The sequence below is a fragment of the Coffea eugenioides genome, chromosome 2 (assembly GCF_003713205.1).
Source record: "Coffea eugenioides isolate CCC68of chromosome 2, Ceug_1.0, whole genome shotgun sequence".
Classification (NCBI taxonomy): Eukaryota; Viridiplantae; Streptophyta; class Magnoliopsida; order Gentianales; family Rubiaceae; genus Coffea; species Coffea eugenioides.
Genome location: NC_040036.1, coordinates 25927456 through 25936295, shown reverse-complemented (window position 1 = coordinate 25936295; position 8840 = coordinate 25927456).

The window sequence follows — 8840 nt, the reverse complement described above, 5'->3', positions numbered from 1 at the left end:
AGGAATCACCCTAGATTTTACGTATGATGTACTAGAAGTAGGGTTTTAGGATTACCTTAATCCAAGCGGCGTCTCCCTTCAGCGCTGTTTGAGGATGGTCAGCCCTTGAGCAGTCCAATCGTCCTGCCTCTACTGATATCCACGCTAGAGCAACCCCGGATCGTCTCACGAACTATGTATTGAAGAGAAAAAGGTGCTAGCCTTTTTCCTCTTTTCAAACGTATATTTTTCACTCTGTTTCGTGACAATCACAAAACCCTTTTTCTTTAGTATCTTTCTCTCAGTCCCCAAAAACCATTGGGAAAAAACCAGAGACCTCTATGATCAGCGAGATGTATGATGATATAGAATGATAAGTCTTCTTGTCTAATTCAAAATCAAAACCACAAGACTTCTCATCACACAAGACTCTATCTATCATTATCTGATAGATAAGAGATAACCATTTACTCTTATCTGCAAAAAAAGGCCTGGGATTAATTTTCTTTTAAAATTAAACCCCGATAATTCACATAGTTTCAATCCAGGATTAAATCTCTATTGCGTGTGACCCAATAGGTCCCGAATGCATTGGTAATAATTATGGTTTAATAATTAGATAGAATAAACGACTTTATTTTATCATAACTTATAATAAATAATTAATCCATAATTATAAATCACGAGCGGTGTCTAGCAACACATCGTGATTGCCCAATTATTCGGAATTAGTCAAGGGAATTTGACCTAACCTTTCCGTGAAAAATTACCGTGTAATTATTATCCTTTCACCAAAGATATCCAATTAGTCAGGAATAAGGAATAAGTGCCAATTCCCTGATGACTAATTAAATTTTCTAGTTCCCGAAATTTACCCTTAATTAGGTTAAATTGAAGACATTCTTCAATTTACCTTATAGTCGACTTTAGGGTTAATTTCTCACTAGTGGCCATCCGGATATCAACTCCTTCTATCAGAGTGGTAAATCCTATCTTGATCACCCATTTTCTTTACGTGCTTCACACTACATCCAACTTCCACACTTTAAGGTACTCACGAAGAGTAACAAGTAAATAGAGTCAAAATGTAGCGATTCACACTCAAGATACTATGGTGATCTCAAGTCGTAGGATCACTTACACAATTTTTCACTAGAGATACACCATTGGCACTAGATAGATATCCTAACGGGATCTCTAAACGGATCACTCCAATGCATTTGTACTTTTCAAATCATCTACACATTAGCCTAAGTATCTTCATACCATAGTTGATGAGAACAACCACTAATTACATTAATTAGAGGCTAACTGTGTACTAGTTTTACCGTACTAAAGATGTCCTATTTCATTAGTACAAAAACTAGGGAATTTTAATAATATTATTATAAATGTGATTGATATCTCATAGTCACCAACTCTTGTGACTATCATCACATTAGTAATATTATAAGGACTTTATCGGTTGTATCTAATATTTAACAGATAAATAAGAAGTTATTCAAATACAAAACATATAATAAGGAATGTATAAAATAAAAACAAATACATTGTTTTAGGGCATACATTCCAACAATCTCCCACTTGCACTAAAACACATTATCCATGTTTTTCATCCCATAAGATAATACATGACTATCATGCTTCTTTTGAGGAAGAACTTTAGTAAGAGGATCAGCTATGTTATCCTCTGTGGAGACTCTCTCTATCTTTACATCATTTCTAGCAACAATTTCTCTAATCAAGTGAAATCTCCTAAGCACATGTTTGGATCGCTGATGAGACCTAGGTTCCTTGGCTTGAGCTATAGCTCCATTGTTATCACAGTACAAAGTGACCGGATCAACAATGGTTGGAACCACACCAAGTTCAGTTACGAACTTCTTGATCCAAACTGCTTCCTTAGCTGCTTCCGCGGCCGCAATGTACTCGGCCTCTGTTGTAGAATCTGCTGTGGTGTCTTGTTTGGAACTCTTCCAACAGACAGCACCTCCATTAAGAGTAAAAATGAAGCCTGACTGTGATTTACAATCATCCTTATCTGATTGAAAACTCGCATCAGTATAGCCTTTGAGCTCTAACTCACCCTTTCCATATATTAAGAACAATTCTTTGGTCCTTCTTAAGTACTTAAGAATGTTCTTAACGGCTATCCAATGACCCTCACCTGGATTAGCTTGAAATCTGCTTGTGACACTCAGAGCATAGGAGACATCAGGTCTTGTACATAACATAGCATACATAATTGATCCAATTGCTGAAGCATATGGAACATTGTGCATCTTATCAGTCTCAACTTGTGTCTTTGGACACATGTTTTTAGAAAGGCTTATACCATGAGTCATAGGTAAATTACCCCTCTTAGACTGATCCATGCTAAACCTTTTTAGCACTTTCTCTATGTATGTAGATTGTGAAAGACCCAGTAGCCTTTTAGATCTATCCCTATAGATCTTAATGCCTAATATATAGGCCGCTTCTCCTAAATCTTTCATGGAAAAGTTCTTCGACAACCAACCCTTTACCGATTGTAACATCGGTATATTGTTTCCCATTATTAATATGTCATCTACATATAAAATAAGGAAAACAATTGAACTCCCACTAACTTTCTTATACACACAAGGTTCATCCGGATTCTTGAGAAATCCAAACTCTTTGATCGTCTCATCGAATCGGATATTCCAACTCCTAGATGCTTGCTTAAGTCCATAAATAGACTTTTGTAGCTTACATATTTGACTAGGATTTGGAGATGTAAAGCCTTCAGGTTGTGTCATATACACATCCTCATGCAATGTCCCGTTAAGGAACGCGGTCTTTACATCCATCTGCCAAATCTCATAGTCATGATATGTTGCTATGGCAAGCAATATCCGAATGGATTTAAGCATAGCTACTGGTGAGAAAGTTTCATCGTAATCGATTCCCTCTTTCTGCTTGTAGCCTTTGGCTACCAGTCTAGCTTTATAGGTAACCACATTACCATCCATGTCAGTCTTCTTCTTGAAGATCCATTTACACCCTACAGGTTTTATCCCTTCAGGTGGATCAACTAAGGTCCACACCTTATTGTCATACATGGAATTTATTTCGGAATTCATGGCTTCTAACCATTTAGAGGAGTCTGGATTACTCATTGCCTCTTGGTAGGTAGTAGGTTCGTCATCTTGAATGACTAGAACATCATTGCTATGGCTCACAAGAAATTGGTATCTCTTGGGAGTTGAGCGTGTTCTTACTGACCTACGAAGCCCTTGTGTATTAACAGCTTCAGTATCTACCCCATCATTATGTGGTTGAAGCTGTTCTTCATGAGATCGTTCAATGTTTGTTGGATGATCCTGAATTTCTTCAAGATCTATTCTACTCCCACTGCTTCTTTCTAGAATATATTCTTTCTCTAGAAAAATAGCATGTTTTGAGACAAACACTTTTTGCTCAATTGGATTGTAGAAATAGTATCCTATAGACTCTCTTGGATACCCTACAAACAAACATTTGTCAGATCTAGGTTCAAGCTTGTCTGACTCTGCCCTCTTCACATAAGCTGGGCAGCCCCAAACCTTCATATAAGACAGATTTGGTTTCTTTCCTTTCCATATCTCATATGGTGTGGAGTCGACAACTTTAGTGGGTACTCTATTAAGAGTGTAAGAGGCTGCATCTAATGCAAATCCCCAAAACGATTTTGGGGCACTTGAGTGGCTCATCATAGAACGAACCATATCCAATAAGGTTCGGTTTCTCCTTTCAGATACACCATTTAACTGTGGTGTACCTGGAGGAGTCCATTGTGGAACTATTCCATTATCCTTTAAATAAACTCCAAACTCGTCATTTAAGTATTCTCCACCACGATCAGATCGTAGTATCTTAATACTTTTATTGGTTTGTTTTTCTACTTCATTCTTGAATTCCTTAAACTTTTCAAAGGATTCAGATTTGTATTTCATTAAATACACGTAACCATATCTTGAATGGTCATCTGTGAAGGTGATGAAGTATGAAAAACCTCCTCTAGCAGTGATCGACATTGGGCCGCATACATCAGTGTGTACTAGCCCAAGTAAATCACTGGCTCGTTCCCCTTTTCCAGTAAAGGGCATTTTGGTCATTTTGCCAAGTAAACAAGCTTCGCATGTATCATATGATTCATAATCAAATGAATCCAAGTATCCGTGTTGGTATAACTTGGAGATGCGTTTTTCATTTACATGACCAAGCCTACAGTGCCAGAGGTAGGTTTTATTTAGTTTATCTGTTTTCATTCTTTTTCCACTCACATTGAGAATTTGATGATCAAGATCTAGAATATAGAAACCGTTATTCCAACTTCCAGAACCATAAAACACACCATTTTTAGAAAAAGAACAACATTTATTCTCCTGGGTTATCCGAAACCCATTTAAATCCAAACAAGAAATAGAAATGATGTTTGTAGTAAGTGCTGGAACACAATAACAATTCGATAATTATAAAATCAATCCACTGGGTAAAGTGATATAATAAGTCCCTACAGCTAAAGCAACAACTTTTGCTCCATTGCCCACACGTAGGATGACTTCTCCTTTTCCCAGCTTTCTACTGTCCCTTAGACCCTGCATAGATGTGCAAATGTGAGAACCACATCCGGTATCTAATACCCAAGAGTCTGATTTGGAAGTAGACACATTAATCTCAATCATATATGTACCTGATGATGAAGCTTCAGCAAGCTTCTTTTGCTTCAGGCTCTCCAAGTATGACTTGCAGTTCCTTTTCCAATGTCCAGTTTGATTACAATGGAAGCAAGTTGCTTTGGACTGGTCCGCCTTTGCCTTTTTGGGCTTTTGGGTGGGCTTGTTCTTGGATTTCTTAAATCCCTTTTCTTGCATCTTCCTCTTCTTAGATGAAGTAACGACAAGCACACCATTAGAGCCTTTTCCCTTTTTGATTTCTTTCTCAGCAGTTTTCAGCACATTCAACAATTGAGGCAAAGTGTGCTGCAGATTGTTCATCTGATAGTTCATAACAAACTGTGAGAAAGAATCTGGCAGAGATTGGAGCACTAAATCAACATTCAGCTCCTGATCCATCTTAAAACCTAATTCGGCCAATTTTTCAATTAGCCCAATTATTTTTAAGACATGCGGAGCAACAGGTGCTCCCTCTGCCATCTTGCACCTGAACAATTCTTTAGAGGTATCATATCTAACCGTCCTTGATTGTTGTTCAAACAACTCTCTCAGGTGTTGTACAATATCATACGCCCCCATGTTCATGTGCTGCTGCTGAAGCTGAGGAGTCATGGAAGCTATCATGATACATGAAGCTTCCCTATTGTCATCCTTATGTTTCTTATAAGTATTTCTAACAGCAGCAGGTGCAGTAGGTTCAGGCTCTTGAGGCATTGGACCATCAAGTACATACTCAATTTTCTCATGAGTGAGAACGATAAGGACGTTACGATGCCAATCAAGAAAGTTCGTGTCGTTGAGTTTGCAATCAGTAAGAATAGTGCGAAGGCTCAAATTGTTACTCATTCTACAACAAAATGAAAGATAGAATTTGTTAGAAAAATGTTTTGTTTAATAAAATCATAAAACTTCAAAATTATGATTTTATTTCCACTAATTTTTCAAATCAATTACCCTCTAAAATTGAATCAGGAATTTCTAAAATTCCATAGTGGCGAGGATCCTATCTTAAATTTATTTCGACCTTGAGTGTGTCCCAACAAATCGAAAATAATTATGAAAGGTAGGTACTTTTACCAATTACAACTTATTGTAATTCCTAGATCAGTTGGGTGTCAACTCTTGACATTAAATCTCTATGGATCAACCCAACATTTGCCTCTAAAATTAATGATTTTGAGTGAATCCCAACAAATCATAATTTTAGTTAAATCAAACCCATCATTCTTGAGAACATTTCTCATAGTAAAAACACGTAGTAAGTAAGGCAGCCTTGGGTGAATCCCAACAAGCTAGCACTTAATAACTACTCTAGTTTCTTACTATAATGATGGAAGGCATTTTATTGATTTAATATTATCATTGAGGGATTTATCTCTTTTTCCAAAAGTATTTTATAATTAAAAAATTTGGAAAAATTGCTCATTTGGTCTCATCAATAAACATGCATATAACCATATCAAACTTATACACATGAATTTAAATCGTGGATGGTTGTGGATATTCCTAAACTAATTTCCCCGGCCATCAGGGAAATTAGCATGATTCTAAAATCTTTAATACCGCGACGAACCCCTTCGTTGTAGTATGCCTCCTTTCTTCTTTTCAAAGTAACAATTTCTATATAAATAATATAAATTCCTATCATCTATTCCTATCTATTGTACATTACAAATAGTATAGAAGAAACCCCGAGTTACATTCGGGGGGAATTTAGATGAGAAAAGAAATTACAATTAGAAAATAAGAAAGGCAGGACACGCAGGCCCTATTTTAAAATTAATTACAACCATTCAAACCTAGAATGATTGTAACCTTCCAAAAAACCACAATCATATTGCGCACTATATCCACAACCATCCACCATGCATTTTCACGATTTAAACAACTTTAAATAAAAGAAAAGCATGTAAAATAAGCAATCTCAATTCATGGATTAATTGGATTTAATTCCTAAGGTCCCAAACAAATTTTGGGTCCATGCATACGCAAGAAATATTGGTACAATTAAATTTTATTAGGTCAACTTTATCCTCAACTAATTTGAGGAAAGAATGGGAAAATAATTCAAATTAATCAGATTAGTTCTAAATTAATTCCCAACCTAATAATATATGAAATAAATGATTCCATAATACATTTTAACAATTAAAATGGGATTTAATTCAGAAGATTGCCAAAAGTTCAAAACTTCAAGTTTTAGAAAAAAATATTTTAGTTTCCTAAACCACTCTTGCAATCGTTTTCTAGAATCACTGGCTACCACCACTGGCCACCATTTCTACTGTCACCATTACTGGGTTCTGCACTTATCACCAGTGGCAACGGCTCCCAGCAGTAGCTCCCAGGTGGTCGCAACAATGGAGCTCAGCTACAGCAGCAACCTGCTGCAACTTTTCCTTGCATAGGTTGCTGCTGCAATTTGCAGCAGTTTTGATGCATTCTCATGCCTTAAAAGCTCTTGGTTTGCTTACCTAGCAACCACCAAGAGCTATAGCAACTTTCCACCACCACCAAGGAAGCCTCCCATGGCCTCACATAGCAGCGGCAGCAAGCGGCAGCCCTTGGAAGATCGCTGGCAGCAATCACTCGCATGACCTTGCGGCTCCCATGGCCTGCTGCTGCTTTTGGTCGCCTGTTTGCTGGACAGCGGAGCTACCACCGCAACAGCCACCACCACTGGAGTCTCCACTGACCACCAGTGGCAGCGGCTCCTGGTAGCAGCCATCGGAGGTCATGGGCAGCAACCGTGAGGAGGCTGCTGTGCCCTGGCCGATGTCCGCAGCAAATCTGCTGCGCTTTTGTCCCAGAGAGCTCATAGCTCTGTTACCCAGCAACCACCACCAGGCGTGCATCTCCTACTGCCACCATGGAAAAACCACCATGGTCTCTCATGGCAGCTGCAACTGGCGGCAGCCCTTGCAGCCGCAACATCGCAGCAGCCGCAGGTTTGTAGATGCAAACCTGCTATATCGTTTTTTTTTTTTTTTTTCAATGATCATCTTGCAACTTTTGCAGATGATAAACTTACATCCACAAGCGAGGCAAATCCACGGAAAGGAAAAAAAAACATAATAGCTCCATCCGAGCTTCCATAAGAGCAGACGTACGTAGCTTCAAAAGCTTCGTAAGAAAACCTTTCCTTTTTTTTCTTTTTTTTTTTTTTAAAAAACAAAAAGAAAAACAATTCTCCAATAATTCCGCATATTCAATTAAATCCAATTAGGAATATTAATCCTATTAATCCATGAATCCAAAATTGCCTAAATCATACGTAAAATTCTTAGGGATGGCTCTGATACCACTGTTGGGTTTTAGGGACACTACGCAGCGGAAAAATAAAAATTTTTCCCTAAAACCATCCAGGAATCACCCTAGATTTTACGTATGATGTACTAGAAGTAGGGTTTTAGGATTACCTTAATCCAAGCGGCGTCTCCCTTCAGCGCTGTTTGAGGATGGTCAGCCCTTGAGCAGTCCAATCGTCCTGCCTCTACTGATATCCACGCTAGAGCAACCCCGGATCGTCTCACGAACTATGTATTGAAGAGAAAAAGGTGCTAGCCTTTTTCCTCTTTTCAAACGTATATTTTTCACTCTGTTTCGTGACAATCACAAAACCCTTTTTCTTTAGTATCTTTCTCTCAGTCCCCAAAAACCATTGGGAAAAAACCAGAGACCTCTATGATCAGCGAGATGTATGATGATATAGAATGATAAGTCTTCTTGTCTAATTCAAAATCAAAACCACAAGACTTCTCATCACACAAGACTCTATCTATCATTATCTGATAGATAAGAGATAACCATTTACTCTTATCTGCAAAAAAAGGCCTGGGATTAATTTTCTTTTAAAATTAAACCCCGATAATTCACATAGTTTCAATCCAGGATTAAATCTCTATTGCGTGTGACCCAATAGGTCCCGAATGCATTGGTAATAATTATGGTTTAATAATTAGATAGAATAAACGACTTTATTTTATCATAACTTATAATAAATAATTAATCCATAATTATAAATCACGAGCGGTGTCTAGCAACACATCGTGATTGCCCAATTATTCGGAATTAGTCAAGGGAATTTGACCTAACCTTTCCGTGAAAAATTACCGTGTAATTATTATCCTTTCACCAAAGATATCCAATTAGTCAGGAATAAGGAATAAGTGCCAATTCCCT